Raw genomic sequence first — 15,895 nt, 5'->3', positions numbered from 1 at the left:
CTGAGAGTGACAAAACTTTGCAAGGATTACTTCCAAAAATGTTTAAAAATTAAAATATGACAACGGTTACCTTTACCAAGTACAACTGAAGTTTAAATATCATGAACCTATTTTTAACCCTAAACAACAGAAAATTTTCCAAAACCATTTGTACTCATCTATATTGTTCCTGATAATTATCTTGGCAGGAAGAAAATTTGGAATGAAAATATTTGAAATCTGGAATTAATCAGGCAGCTTACTCATCTAAATTCTGACCATCTAGATAAAGATTTCCAAGCAAAGTTATTCATTTAACTGGTCAAATTCCAACCGGTTCAAACTATGGAATAAGATGTTATCTTCTCTTCAGCCTTATACGAAACATGAAGTGTAAATATTTTATCTCAATTCTAATATTGCCTTCACGTGTACCAAATGCCTAATTGAGGATAAATGTGAATATAACTATGTGGAATGTTCAAAACACCAGTATGCTCTGTTCTTTGCCAATCATGAGAAATTGCTACACAGTTTATAATTTACTCTTTGTCTGAAACACAAACATTTATACATAGATTCTTTGCCAAATAAGTCCTGCCTATAAAAATTATATACTGGGATAACTTTATTTGGAAAAGATATGATGATAAGGGCCTGTTCTATTTTAGTACTTCCTAATCTGTCCTTGATTTTTATTCGACTATGAAAAGTTTAGGTAAAAGACAGGAAAAAGTAACACATTTTAAAATTATAAGCTACAGGTAAATCCAAATCTGAATTTAAAAATTAATCATGTAATTGTGGTAATAAATTTCCTTAAGACATTTTAACTTAAAATCCATTAGGACTAAACACAAACATTGAATATTGAACTTTATATTTTATACAGTGTAACTCTTTTTTTATATAAAGCTCCAAATATTTTGGTATATTTATACCAACAAATTTGAATTTATACCAACAAATTTATACCAACGACAATGTGCAATCAGGTTGCAATTGGGAGTCAGAAGAACACTAGTGACTTCATTTATTTTTGCTTTTTTCACCTTTTTATTTAGAAATAATTTCAGATTTATAAAAAAATGCAAATATAATACAAAGAGTTTCTGAAAATCCTTTACCAGTCTCTCCAAATGTGAACAAATTACATAACCATAGTACAATTATAAAAATTAAGAAATTAATATTGATACAATACTATCGACTAATCTAGACACCTTATTCACAGTTACCAATTGTCCCATTAATTTCTTTTTCCCATCCTAATATCCAGTGCAGGATCCCTCGTTGTGTTGAGTTTACATTTCTCCTCGAGTCTGAGTCATGCATTTTTTGGCCAGAGAAACACAGAAATTAGTTACACTCTTCTCAGTACATCATATATCAGGTATGTAATGACAGCATGTCTTATTATTAGTGATGTTAACTTTAATAACTTTGTCAAGGTGGTGTCTGCCAAGTTTCTGCCCATAAAATCACGGATTTTCACTTTTAATTAATAAATATCTAATGGAGAGATACTTTGAACTTTGCAAATATCCTTTTTCTTATAATATTTACCCAACTAATTTTAGCATACATTGATGATACTTGCCTAGGACAATTATTACAGTGTGTCTGCAAAATGGTGATTTTCTATTTCCGTGATTCTTTCTCTATTGATATATTCAAATGGTACTATAAGGAAAAGTTGTCCACTTTCGATTATTTATGTATCTATCCATCTATTTATTTATTTATTTATATCAGTGGAAACTCATGGATATTTGCTTTAGTTTATGGGCTATAATACTAATGTACTATTATTATTATTGTATGGCATTATTATTTTGTGGCTAAAAATGTCCCAGCTTTGGCTACTGGTAGCTTTTTGAAGTTCGCTCCTGAGTTCTTTTCATATGGCATTATCCTTTTTGAGCACATTCTTACTTGGACTGATGTTCATATGATTGAGGATTGATGTTCCAAGTTCATCTTGTACTTTCCCCGCCTCAGGCCTAGAAACACCCATTTCCTTTCATTGGAAAATGGTATTTATAAATGAATAGCCAAGCACAACTTTGTTGTTATTTGGGTATGATTACTTTTAGAATAATCTGACCTAGGAAAGAAATATATGAATGAATACATATTCACACACACTTATATTGATATCTAACTATACCTATTTAAAAATTTTAAAGATGATTTTATATTAATATTTCTGATTCCAGTAGGCCACCACAAGGTTTATCCTGGCCTTGTCCCCTCTTTATTTTTAACGCCTGTCTCTGACAGTGAGAAACCTGGCTCTCATTACCCACAATATATTTAGCATTTTGGATAAAGTGTAAAAACCTGTCCTATTTTAACATCCCTTTACTCTCTACCATTTATAACTACCTTCAATATTTCCTCTAAACATATCTAGAACCATATCAAATAGTGTCATAAAATTTATTTCAACAATGAAATATAAATTGGGAAACTCAACAGGAGAAGGAAAATGTATTTACGCATATTTTTGCCCTTTCCATTGTTCTTTTTTCCCTCTCAATGATCCAAGATTCCATCTTCTATCATTTCCTTTCTGTTTAAATATCTTCCTTTGGTCATTCTTTTAGATCTACTGATAACAAATTTTCTTACTTTTTCTGCATCTGAGACTGCCTTGATTTTTCCTTAGTTCCTGAAGAATATTTCCCCAGGATGTAGGATTTGGACTTGAGTTCTTTTGTTTCAGCACTTGAAAAATGTTGAATTTCTTTCTGGTCTTCATGGTTTCTGACGAGAAGACTGCTAATCATTTTTCCCCTATAGGTAAGGTGACTTTTTTTCTCACTACTTTCAAGGTTTTTTTCTTTGTCTTTAGTTTTCAGAAGTTTGGCTAGGGTGTTTCTTGGTGTGGGTTTGTTTGAGTTTATCCTGTTTGGAATTCCTTCAGCTTTTAAAATGTGTACCCTCATGTCTTTTGGCAAATTTGGAGAGTTTTCTACCATTGCCACTTTGAATACTTTTTCTGCCACTCCCTCTTTCTCCTCTCCTTCTGGGAATTCAATGACACAAATGTTAGATCTTTTATATAGTCCCACGGGCCACTGAGGTTCTATTCATTTTTTTTTCAGTCTATTTTCTCTCCGTTCTTCAGATTGGGTGATTTCTATTATTCTGTCTTCAAGTTCACTGATTCTTTCCTTTGTTTCCTCCATTCTACTATTGATTCCATCCATGGAGGGTTTTGATTATTATTATTATTTTGATTGTTCTATTTTTCACTTCTAAAATTTCCATTTTGTTCTCCTTTATATATTCCATTTTTTAGCTTAGACTTTCTACCATTTCATTTATTTCATGTGTGTATTTATTTACTTGGTGAAACATTTTATGATAATTAAATATCTGTCAGAGAATTCTAACATCTGTGTCATATTGGTGTTGACATTCAATGACTGTCTTTTACCATTCTGTTTGAGATCTTCCTGGTTCTTAACATGATGAATGATTTTCAGTTAAATCAGAGGGTATTATTATATGAGTCTCTGGATCTTATTTAGCCTTCTATTTTAGATGCTTCTTTTGACACCACTCTAGCAGAGGAAGAAGGGATACTGCCTTTTTACGAGGTTAGAAGTCTAGATTTCCCAATAGGTCTTTGTTGACACCCAAGCTGATGAGGGGCTCCTTATTATTACTGGGTATAAGTGAGAATTCTGGCTTCCAGGTAAGTTTCCATCGATCCTTCTTAAGCTTGGTGGAGAAACAGCTCCTTATTACTGCTTCCTGCATGGCCTCCAGTGATACCATAGAGGGAGTGGCCTCATTATTGCTGGGGGGTGGCCAAGGTCCTGACTCACCACTAGGCCTCCTCTGACACTCCCCTCAGCATGTAGAGGGCAGGGTGCTTCATTACTGCCAGGTAGGAGTGGAAGTCCACTCTTTCAGGAGTATTTTAAAGTTTGTCATATATAGATTTGCATATTTTTAATTTAGCTTATCCTAGATTTTTAATCTTGTTTCTTGCTAATGTAAATGGAATTTTCCTCACCATTATGTCATCCAACTGGTTTTTTTTTTTTTTTTGGTGAGGAAGATTAGCCCTGAGCTAACATCTGTTGCCAATCATCCTCTTTTTGCTGAGGAAGACTGGCCCTGGGCTAACATATGTGTCCATCTTCCCCTACATTATAAGGGATGGCACGACAGCATGGCTTGATGAGCAGTGTATCGGTCCGCACCTGGGATCTGAACTAGAGAACCCTGGGCTGCCCGAAGCGGAGCACGTGAACTTAATCACTATGCCACTGGGCCGGCCCCACAACTGGTTATTTTTTATGTGTGTGAAGGCTGTTGATTTGTGTATGTTAGTTTTATACACTGCTACCTTATTAGAGATTGTGGGCACGCTTGCCTTGTTTCTTATTTTAGTGGAAATGTCTCTATTAATTCCACACTAAGTAAGAAACTGACTTTAGGACTAAAGCGTGTGCATTGTGTCATGTTAAGAAAGGCTCTGGAAACTTCCATTTTCTTGAATCTCTTTTAAAATCAGGAATAAATGCTGAATTTCTTGAAGACGTTTTTAGCATCTAAGGAGATAACTTTTTATATACTTTATTATTATGTGAGATATTAATGGATTTCCTAATATTGAACTAACCTTGAATTTCTGGAACATATGCAATTGTGTCATAGTGTATGATTTTCTTTTTCTTTTTCTTTTTTCTTTTTGGTGAGAAAGACTATCCCTGAGCTAACATCTGTTGCTAATCTTCTTCTTTTTGCCTGAGGAAAATTGTCACTGACCAAACATCTGTGTCAATCTTCCTCTATCCTGTATGTGGGACGCTGCCATAGCATGGCTTGATGAGTGGTATCTAGGTTCGCGCCCAGGATCCAAACCTGTGAACCCCGGGCCGCCAAAGCGAAGCGCGCAAACTTAACCACCACGCCACCAGGCCAGCACTATATGATTTTCTTAATGTGACTTTCAATTCTGTTTGCTAATATTGTACTCGGTATTTTGCACCAATGTTAATAAGTTATATTGGTCTGTAGTATTTCTTACCTATAATATCTTTTTCAGATTTAGATATCAATGATATATTTGCTTTACAAAAATAATTAGAAAGTGTTCATTCATTTTCGAATCTCTAGAACAGTTTATAGAGCATTGAACTAGCCAGATTTCAGAGTCAAGTAGCCTAGAGTTATCAAAGTTACAACAATCAGGTTGACTTAGGTGAAACTGGGCCCAGCAGAATCCTATAGAATCCTGACACACCAGAATCAACAGTGTTTCAGGAAGAGAGAGAAGTCTCAAGCTTATTTGGTTGAAACACTGAAGAAAGCGGTAAATAAGCACTTATTTGAATTGAGGTCTCTTAATGATGTAGATTTTCAATTAAGATTTCTCTTAATGATGTAGATGTAGCTTTTTCTTTTCTATCTAAGATGTTTTGATATTTATATACAGAATTAGGGCCATATCCTCTATACATATTATGTATAACAACTCTGGGGTTCCTGAATTCATTTAGAATTATTGGACATAGTGACAAAGACATGAGTGAAGATAACAAAAAAACAAAGAGGCCCTAATTCTTACTGTCCAGTCACTTCATGGATTACCCCAAACATACTGATAGTGGGGTTTATGAAGTTCCCAGAACATCAGTTTCATCTTGTATTAAATGGAAAAACCAACAATCTACCTTAAATATGATATATGAGATAATTTGTATGAAAGTAGCTAATACAATACATAGCTTAGAGCAGGTATTTGCTGTGCTATTGTATAACCTTCTTTAGTTTTAGAGATTCAGCTTGAACCAAAGATAAATTAAAAAGTCAAATAACTTGAGAAAAAGATTTGTAACATATTTCAAAAATATTTAATATATTTATTATAGAAAAAATTTATATAAATTAATTCATAATTTGGAAAGATTACATAAAGAGCAGTTACAAGCCCAGATTTCCTCTTAGGTTATGTACAGACAGGCACCTGTCTCACTCTTTTTCTGTCAGAAGACAAGGCATCTGCTTTCGTAAGAATATTGAAAGAGAGAGGATATGGAGTCAGTCACCAACTATGGCCGAAGGGGGTGAAGGGGCACAGTATATTAGAAATAAAAAATCTCTATATTAAGATACCAGTGTCCAGCCCCTTTCTCTTCTGGGCTCTCTGAATGCTATAAGCCAAGTTAATATCTTTCCCTTCTCTAAGTCTCAAGTAGGAAATCGGAGGGAGTTTCTTGAGGGAATCTAGCCCAGGAAAAATGACTTACAGATACCAATATGTGTGTATTTTACAATACAACATCCGTATCCACATTTTCTCCTTCTACTATATAGACATGAAGAGCACCTGTTGAAGTGCCTTGCCCCACTCCAAACAAATCTTCCAGTTAACATTTTAGCACCTCGTTCTTAAAAGTGAATAGATGCAAAGGGACCAATAGATATGCAAGTATGTGCAAGACAGATACCAATGTCAATGAACAGAAAAAAATTTGGATTAGAGACAATAGAAGCAATTCTAGGAGCAAAAAAAAAAAAAAAATGCCAGCAAGCAAACAAAAACTATTATTAACATTCTAGGAAAATAAGAAAAATTTTGAGTTGCATGAAAAAATAGCAGGATGCAATACAAAATTCAGAGAATAAGGAAAAAAATTAAAAAACTAAAATAGTTAAAAGATTAAGTCAAAGAATTATATCATAAATTAGGTAATATGATAAAGAAACGTAAAATAGAAGAGAAAATATAAGAAAATTAAAGACTCAATACAGGAATCCAAAATCCAACTACTAAGAAATTCAGATTTAAGAAATAGGAAAAAGAAAAAATATAGGAAATTGTCAAAGAAATAATCAAGGAAATTTGCCAAAACTGAGAGCATCCATTTTAAAGGGCTCCCTAAATGCTCAGAATAATCAATGAAAAAATAGTTACACCAAGGCAAATTGTCATGAAGTTACAGAATCCCAAGGAAAAAGAACAGATCCCAAAGGCTTCTAAAAAGGAGAAAAATAGTTAGCATACAAAAGGTTAGATTGAAGATGATGTTAGATTTCTCAATAAGAACACTAGATGGCAAGAGAAATTGAAACATCATCAATGTTCTGAGGAAAAAAATCTCCAATCTCAGCTTCAGTACTCCATCAAGCTATTAATCAATTATAAGTATAGATCAAGTTCATGTCAACTTAACAAAAATCATCTCCCTTGCATTCTTTTAAAGGAAACTAATAGAAGATATGCTCCCAAGAGAAGCGTACCAAGAAAAAAGAAGTCATGGCTTTCAGAAAATAGGAGAGCCAATACAAGAGGGAGACAATGATTTATGGTAAGGAAAGCTTCAAGAAGAGAGCTGTGCAGCAATGCTCAGAGAGAGACCAATTCAGATCAGAATGGCAGACACAAGAACTCAAAAAAGACCTCAAGAAAAAATATGAATTAAACAATTGCCTGATGTAGAACTCGATTTTACACTGGTGATGAAGAGTTTGTTGAAAAATTAGTAATGGGTACAGGAAAAATCAAGCAGAAAAAAAGAGAAGGAGAGAAAGTTATTACCTCCAGAGAAAACAAAAATTTGTGCACAAGGCAGGGAAACATAACATGTTACAAGAGTCAATTTTAAATAAGATAACAATAGTTTTTAAAATATAATGAATAAATATTGATTAAACTAGAATTGTTCCACGACACTATAGAGAGAATGGTAGTGGGTGATGTGTCAGGAGGAGAAATAAAGTAAAAGTGAGCTAAATATACAACTTCCATAATGAGAATTCAACAGATAACGTGTAAAAGTAAACACTCAAAATATAGCAGTTTAATGTGTCTTTTTGATGTATAGAGGTAAATCCTAAAAGAAACAGCTAAAATAACATAATGGACTTCAGAGTGGCTGAAGTCAGGACATGGAAGGGCAAAGCAAGGGGCTACTATTGTTCATTCTAAGATTTATTGAATTATTTAAATATTAAATAATTGAGCACATTAATTTGATAAAAACAAAATTTCAATTTCAAAATAATATACAAGGGAAAAACACACATACTTTCATTCAAAAAGAGAACATAACGAAAATTTAAAACTAAAAGGGCAAATGGCAATACACATTTAAAAATTATAAACTCTATTAATGATCATCATATGCTTTTTATTTTTATTTTTTTTATTTTTTGTGAGGAGGACCAGCCCTGAGCTAACGTCCGCCAATCCTCCTCTTTTTTGCTGAGGAAGACTGGCCCTGGGCTAACATCAGTGCTCATCTTCCTTCACTTTATATGGGACGCCGCCACAGCTTGGCTTAACAAGTGGTGCGTCGGTGCGCGCCCGGGATGCGAACCGGCGAACCCCGGGCGACTGCAGCGGAGCATGCGCACTTAATCGCTTGCGCCACCGGGCCAGCCCCTCATGGTTTTTAAAACAACAAAAATAGTTTTGATTATTGACCTGATATAAATTTCTTGCTTCAGTTTTTTCAGTTGTTCACCCTTGTTTCTGTTACTAATAGAGTTTTTGAATTCAGGGGTTGTCATCTTCACCTGGCGACCATGGTATTTCTCAGAAGTTTGAATTGCCATTGGCGAGTTCTGACATTCCAGGCTTACTCATGCCCCTTGGAGATTTGCAACTTAAAGTGTAAGTTTACACCCCACTGTGAAAGTTGTAGAGAGAGGAGCCAAGGTGAATTATATGAAGACATACCTGCACATCTGTTTGGACAACTCTAAATGCATAATGGCGGTTTTAGTGGATGTCGGATGCCATGCACAGAGGGCTAAGTCAGCAAATAGCTAAAGTCCTCTGCTTTCCAGTTCTTTTTGAACAAACATGTGCATAGACACACATGAATTCATTTATATATAATTATGTATATACAATTATTGAAAAAATTGTGTATATAATAAATGCTTAAATATACCAATATATACATACTTTTTTTGTCCAATGGCTGCCCCCCTCAACTGCCAACTTGGTTCTTTTTTTTTTTTTTTTAGTGAGGAAGATTGGCCCTGAGCTAACACCTGTTGCCAATCTTCCTCTTTTTGCTTGAAGAAGGTTGTCCCTGAGCTAAAATCTGTGCCAATCTTTCTCCACTTTATATGTGGGACGCTGCCACAGCATGGTTTGATGAGTGATGTGTAGGTCCATCCCGGGATCTGAACTTGCGAGCTTTGGGCCGCTGAAGCAGAGCGCGTGAACTTAACCACTATGCCACTGGGCGGGCACCCCCCCCAACTTGGTTCTTGTTCTCTCTCTCCTATCCCTTTCCACTCACATCCCTCACCTACCTCCAATCCATGAAATCTATATTAACAATTTAGTAGATATTATCCTCTATTTTCCTCTATGCACATACAACATCGTACAAGCATATATATGTAAATATATATATCCTTATACCCATATACATATATACATATGAGGGAGGTTGTGTCATTGACTTATAGAATTGATTCTTACTGTACTCACATTTATTTATTTTTTATCACTTATTATTAAATCACAAAAACATTCCTAAATCAGATAAATTATTCTTTTAGTGGCTACATAAGAGTTCACTATACAAATGGGCTATTTTTACATAACCATTTTCCTATTGATGGGCATTCATCTATTTTACTGTTTTGCCTCTAAGAGCACGACTGAAATAAAAGCCACCTTTCATTAATAATTTAATTAATAATTTGTCTTTAATTAAATTGGTTAAATTAAATTTTTAATTCAATAATAATTAATAAAACAATCTTTTTATTATGTGTCATTGGCTAAGTTTGTTTCTGTTTGATTTTTAGTGTAAAAGTACCTGTGCTTTCCTTTGTGGCAGGAAAAGAAAGACTGAGTTAAGAGAAGGGCTTAATATTGACAGTATTCCCGGAGGAATATAAGCAAAAGGAGGAAAGGTGTAACTGTGAAGCAACTGCCAAAAAGCGTGCCACAGAAAGGAGGGAGAAATCAGATGCGTCTTCTGGGCTTTCCATCCAAGCTCTTCTCTAGTTCTGCAGCTATAGAATAAGGATTTTGATTTGTTTGGCATATAATCTATACCACGAATATTTTACTCGAGTGAAGCTAATGCTATTCCTATTTTCCCTCCCCTCCCCTCTCCTTCCTTCTCCTCTCCTGTCTTCTCTCCTGTCCTGTTCTCTCCTTTTCTCCCCTGTCTTCTCTTCTTTATTTTCTCCTTTTTCCTTTTTTCTCCTTTTCCTCCTTCTCTGGATATTTCTTCCAGATACTTTTTTCCATCCCTCTTCACACAACCTTCATTTAACCTTGCCCTTTCAGCAAAATGAAAGGATATCATCTACTTCCTCCTCACAAATGTTTTAGAGATTAAAATTTGTGTCAAACAGATTCCATATGACACATACTTAATTCATTTTAATTCATTCCCTGATGCATAAGTTGCTGAGCAGCTATATCTGAATAATGACTTATGTGATGACTAAACCCTTCTCAAATTAAATGTGTATTACATTTACCTCCTTTCTGCAGACAAAAAAAGCCATCATTTATCCACTGATATAAAATGAGGTTGGGAAATGCTAATGTAGAACCATGCCAGAAGCTGTCTGACTAGAGCTGTAATAATACTAACCATTTGTCCACACCAGAGCAGGCCCCAGAAGTGGTGGTGAGTGGGAATAAAGAGAATCTATGACTAAGGGAAAGAATCCAGATGACAAAAAGTCTAGTTTGAGGGGAGTAGGAGGAAAGTGATACCAAAGGGAAAAGTGGAAAAAGATATCTGAGATGTAATAAACTCAGGGAAAGACAGGTCAAAAAGATAAAGCTAAAAAACTCATTAGCAAAGAACTGAAAAGGAACAGCTTTGGAAAGTGTTCTAGGATGGAAGTTGAGGAAACTCTGTCGAAGAGTTTGAGTTCATGAACTAGAATAGTCAGAGTAGATTTGAGTTCCAGGGTTGGGTGGCAACTGAGTGAACTTAGAGTTTTAGCTCTAAGTTTTGAGGTATGCCTGAAACCCAGACAGAAGAACCTTGCATGCTTAAATGGCCAGAAGTTGAGAACAATGCAGTTTAGGCCACCTAGCTATGAATCTGATTGAAAACCAATATATTTGGATTAATTAGTATGTCTTCCAGATCTGTACGAAATGGGTTCTCCAATCAGAGAGCAGAGATAACATCTTCATAGTCACATCAAGTGAACGATCAACTCTATTTTCTACCCTTGGCATTTGATGGAAAATGATTTGAATGATTTCTTTTAGCATGCTGACTTGTCTATGATTACAGTAATTGAAGAATAAGCCGAATGCTTTATCCCTTTCACGGTGACAGCATGAATGAGAGCAGTGGCCCACCTAAGTACCTTTCTGCTGGACACGAGCTCTAGATTTAAAAAAATATTGACTGTTATTGCTTTCTAAAAATGAGCCATACTATTTAAAAAATGCAACTTTAAAGCAAAAATTATAACATTTTTACAAACTTGTAAAATGTCAAATTAGAAACTTTGGTCAATAGCTGACTAAGAAGGGGAATTTATGGCCTGAAGGCGTATTTAAGAAAACTGTTTTCTGTGTGGGTAATGCTATTGATGGGAGCATTTGGCTAATAATGGGTGCTTAAAGGGCCCGTGCATGAGTCAATAAGACTTCTTAATGTGTTCTCTTAATGGGCCATTTACTTTCTATTTTGAGGATTATCAAGACTGCATTATTTATTTAGTTATATATTGGATTTAGAAAGTAAGCTCTCAGAGCCTATGCGTTGCTTGGGGTTTATTGAGTACCTACTCTTCTAAACTCTTAAATGTAATGCGCTCATGACACGGCCCTTCCCTTCTAATAGCATGATTATATACTGTTTTTAATATACTTATTATTTTTCTATTTGATAATATAATTCTTTAATAGCCATATGGGAACCTCCATGCAGCTAGTTAAACCTGGAAAAACTCTTAAAGGGAGCAATGTGGGTGAGCTTTTTCTCCCTTGAGCCACAGGAGGTTGTAAACTTCTTTTCTTTCTGTTAAAACTCATTTCCCTTCCTGGTTCCCACTTTGTCTAACATTTTATTGTAATGTTCCTGGAATCTATTTTGTAGATTTTTTTTTTTTTTGGCTGTAACTATTCATTGCAGTTTCCATTAATATTGTTTTCTCTTAATGAATTCTATGCCTTTTAGAAAACTATTATACTTAATCTTTTATGTTATTATTATGCATCCTTTTGTATATAACAGATTAATAGAAAAATAGAAAGGATATATAAGATCAAAACATTACAGCCTCGGGACTAAATAATGTTTACATTTTTAGTTTTGTAAAACTGTAATTTGGGCCAGAAACTGTCAGAAGAATAGATTTTTTAGCTTTCTTCTAGAATTTTATCTCTGGGAAACTTATTCCAATAGCTGCCATCTCTCACTCAATTCCTGCTTGTAACCATCTGAAACTTAACTTACAGACTTTATGCCTTGGTGAGATTTTTTTTGGTTCTTTGTGTCTCCTTTAACTGTTTTTCCCTGTCTTCTGCTTTTCTGCCATTAATCAAACAATTAGCAAATACTTTGCCCACTTTGCAAAGCTGCAGGTGCTATACAAGACAGTAAAAAATTCAATAAGTGATTTAAAGGGGCATAGAGTCTAATTAGGGAGATAAAAATATCTTAAATGAATTGATTAAGTAAGAACTAATCACCACCATTACCTATAATAATATCTAACTTTCAGAGCACTTTATATTAGCAACTTTGTACACATCATCTCATTTAATGACTCTGAGCCTGGGAGAGTCCCCACTCCTCTCTGAGCTGAGGGTTCTGCCTTTAGACAATTAAGAGATCTTATTGCTGAATAATATAGCACGCGTCCCAGAGTAGTTCAGTGAAGGGACATATTAGTGTTTGATGCAATGGCCAACGGAGACTACATGGGGAGATAAAATGTGAATTGTTATTGAAAAAATTCATAAATGCTTGCTATAAAATACATGAGAAAGTAATGAAACATGGATATAAATGCATGTGCGTGTATCTATGTGTGATTTTTAAGGACAAAGCAGTGAGAAGACTTACCTACAGAGAGTTATTTCTGCCACATCCTAAATCAAGCTTCTCTGAATGTGCGACTACATTTAAAAGAGCAGTAGTAGCCTCAGGAACACTACGACCACACACTAAACAAAGAAAGAATGCAGTGTTTCTTCAAGGAAAATGGTCACATGAAATCACTTGATCCAATGACAAATTGGAATTCAATGAAGGTGATGAAACAAGCCCCAAACACACATGAAAACAAGTGGGACAGGAAGATATTGGGTGTATAATCAGAACCAGAGCAGCTGGACAGAGCCACAGAAAGCAAGTGTTGGGGTTGGACATCATGGAATGAGGGTGATGGTGGGAGGCATTAGGAAGAAGATGCTTTTGAGCAGCATTTTAAGAAAAGATGAAAAAAAATATGTTAAGTGGTGAGCATGTGGTAGGCAGAAGTGGAAGTTTTACCTAATGAAGATGATCCAAGTCACCAGTCATTATCATGGGAAATAAATTAATATATTTAATTTATTTTGCTGCCCTCCATGTTCATGAAAACGTTACCTACAGGAAATACTGGTTTCTAGTGACTTTTAACATTCAGTTAAAAAACACTTTACATACATTCAGTTAAGAAGAGGCAAATTAAAGAATATTCTAAATTTGAGTTACAGTTCCTTTGGACACTTCTCTTTGGTTTACATTATATCTGGAGTGTTTTCTCATTTCACGTCGTTGCACCATTTTATTTCCCAGTTTCAGAAGTTCCCAGTCATTCTGGCTTTTGCCCCCCAGACACTCACCCTTTCACGTTACAGACCTTTCTTTGGGGTCCCTTTCGTCCTTCCTAGAGAGCTCTTTCCTGCTGTTTCATAAGACAGCTGTTCTTCGCCGGTGGTCTCTGCTGCATCCTCAGAGCCAAAAGAGAAACGTGGCAACAACTTACTTTTTTTTCACTTTTATTTTATTTCGAATTATTTGTTAGACTTTGCATATCTTAAAATTATAATTCAAGAAAAAGTTGTGTTAGAAAATTCTCAAGAAAAGACACTAAGAACCTAAAATGTATACCTTCTGTCAAAAAGACACTTTTGAGGAAGCCCACAACTGATCTGGATTCAATTCCTTATTCAGCTAGGCTGTTGTTTCAAACTATTCACAACTCATAATAACCAGATACTAGTATGATAGTGTAAAATGATTCTTTGAACCATGCATGGATCTTAATTAAACTCAATTCCTTGATAAAATATCTCAATATGTTATTACAATGCCCTTATTATCATTAGTATTCTTATCATTATTATTATTGATTCATTGAAAAGTTCAAAACACTTTTGTTGCATTTGCTTATATAATTTATCCTTGAGAAAGATTAAAAGAAACTCTATTTTCCTCTACTTAGGGATGAAAAAACTTGAACAAGAAGAGATCAAACAACTCTCTTTGCTCTTCGTTATAGCCCAGATCAGAATCTGGGCATTCACAAAGCAGGATAAGAATTACAGCTGCTCTCTAGGGTTCAAGTGCATTTTCCTTTCTTTTTTGGAAGTCAGAAATTTCCACCTGTTCCTTTCTTATAACTATTAAATAACAAATATGATGTAGCCACATGTGTAAAGGTATTACAAAAGTAAAAATCTGACTTTTATGACAATAGATAAAAAAATAAGATTACTCATGAATAGATATAAAACAATGTTTCTGCTATTTTGGTATAAAATAAACATAAGACAAAAAGATCTGCAGTGTTGTTAGAATAAATATTTTTAGGGTAAAAAATAAAGAGTTTTTCAATGTGAAAATGCTTTACATATAGGGGGAAAAGAGAGGAAAACATGAAGAAGAGCAGCAAAAGCAAAGACAGGGAAGAAGCAAGAGATAGAGTTGAAAAGAATCACCTGTAATTTGATCTTTGTGTAGAGATGCATCGTCCAACAAATTACATGAATGAACTAAGTGGTCATTCTTAACATGTTCATTCATTCAATGGATATTTATCAAGGGTATTCAGTCCCTGGGTCCATGCTAAGTGCAATGCATCCCAAAATAACCACACAAGTAAGCTCTCAGAGTCCCTTTTCTATTATTCTTGAACCTGAGGTAAAACTAAATTAGTATACTAAATTAGAGATTCCCACTTCAAGTCCCGAACCTGTGTTAGCCCAAAACGAGATTTCCACATGTCCACATCAAAAAGAAATCAAAAATCAAAACAAACAGAGAAGAATTTTAGTCAAATTTTCATGTATATTATTATTGAATAGAAGATTTTTTTTTTCACTGAGGGTATATTCTTCCAACTTTTGGTGTAAAAACAGCCTTTATTTTATAATATAATGATGATGACAAACTATAGAATTTTTAAAAATTTTCTTCCCAGAAAAATTAAAATTTGGTAACCTTAAAGGAAAAAATATATTAAAAGTCAGACAAATATCCTGCCTAATGCAGCTTCTAGTTCAAAGGTGGAAAAATAAAAACAAACAATTTCAATAGAGTGTGGTAAATGCTACAATAGAAGTGAGTATATGACACTGTGTTGGGACAGAGGAAAAAGGAATGGTCTGTTCTGGGGTATAAAGTAAGAATTCGACAAGGAGATGACACTGATCTGGTTCATGAAAGATGAGTGGAAATCATTGTTAAGGAAAGGAAGAATATGCCTGGCAGAGGGAATAATGCAAAAGCATGAAGACACAGGAGCACACGGGCACTTCCCAAGAATGGCTAGCAGTTTGGTATGGCAGCAGTGTGGGAAGGAGAGGGGGGAAGAGAGAAGGAGAAAGGAGAGAAAGAAGAGTAAAGCCAAGATGAGGTCACACAAACCCCTTATAATACGCTGAGGAATTTAAACTTCATTCTGTAGCCAATGGGGATGTTGATATAAGGCAAGTTTGCACATTAGA

The sequence above is a fragment of the Diceros bicornis genome, chromosome 9, assembly GCF_020826845.1.
Source record: "Diceros bicornis minor isolate mBicDic1 chromosome 9, mDicBic1.mat.cur, whole genome shotgun sequence".
Taxonomy (NCBI): Eukaryota; Metazoa; Chordata; class Mammalia; order Perissodactyla; family Rhinocerotidae; genus Diceros; species Diceros bicornis.
The sequence above is the reverse complement of the archived record's forward strand: the minus strand, read 5'-3'. Positions refer to the sequence as shown.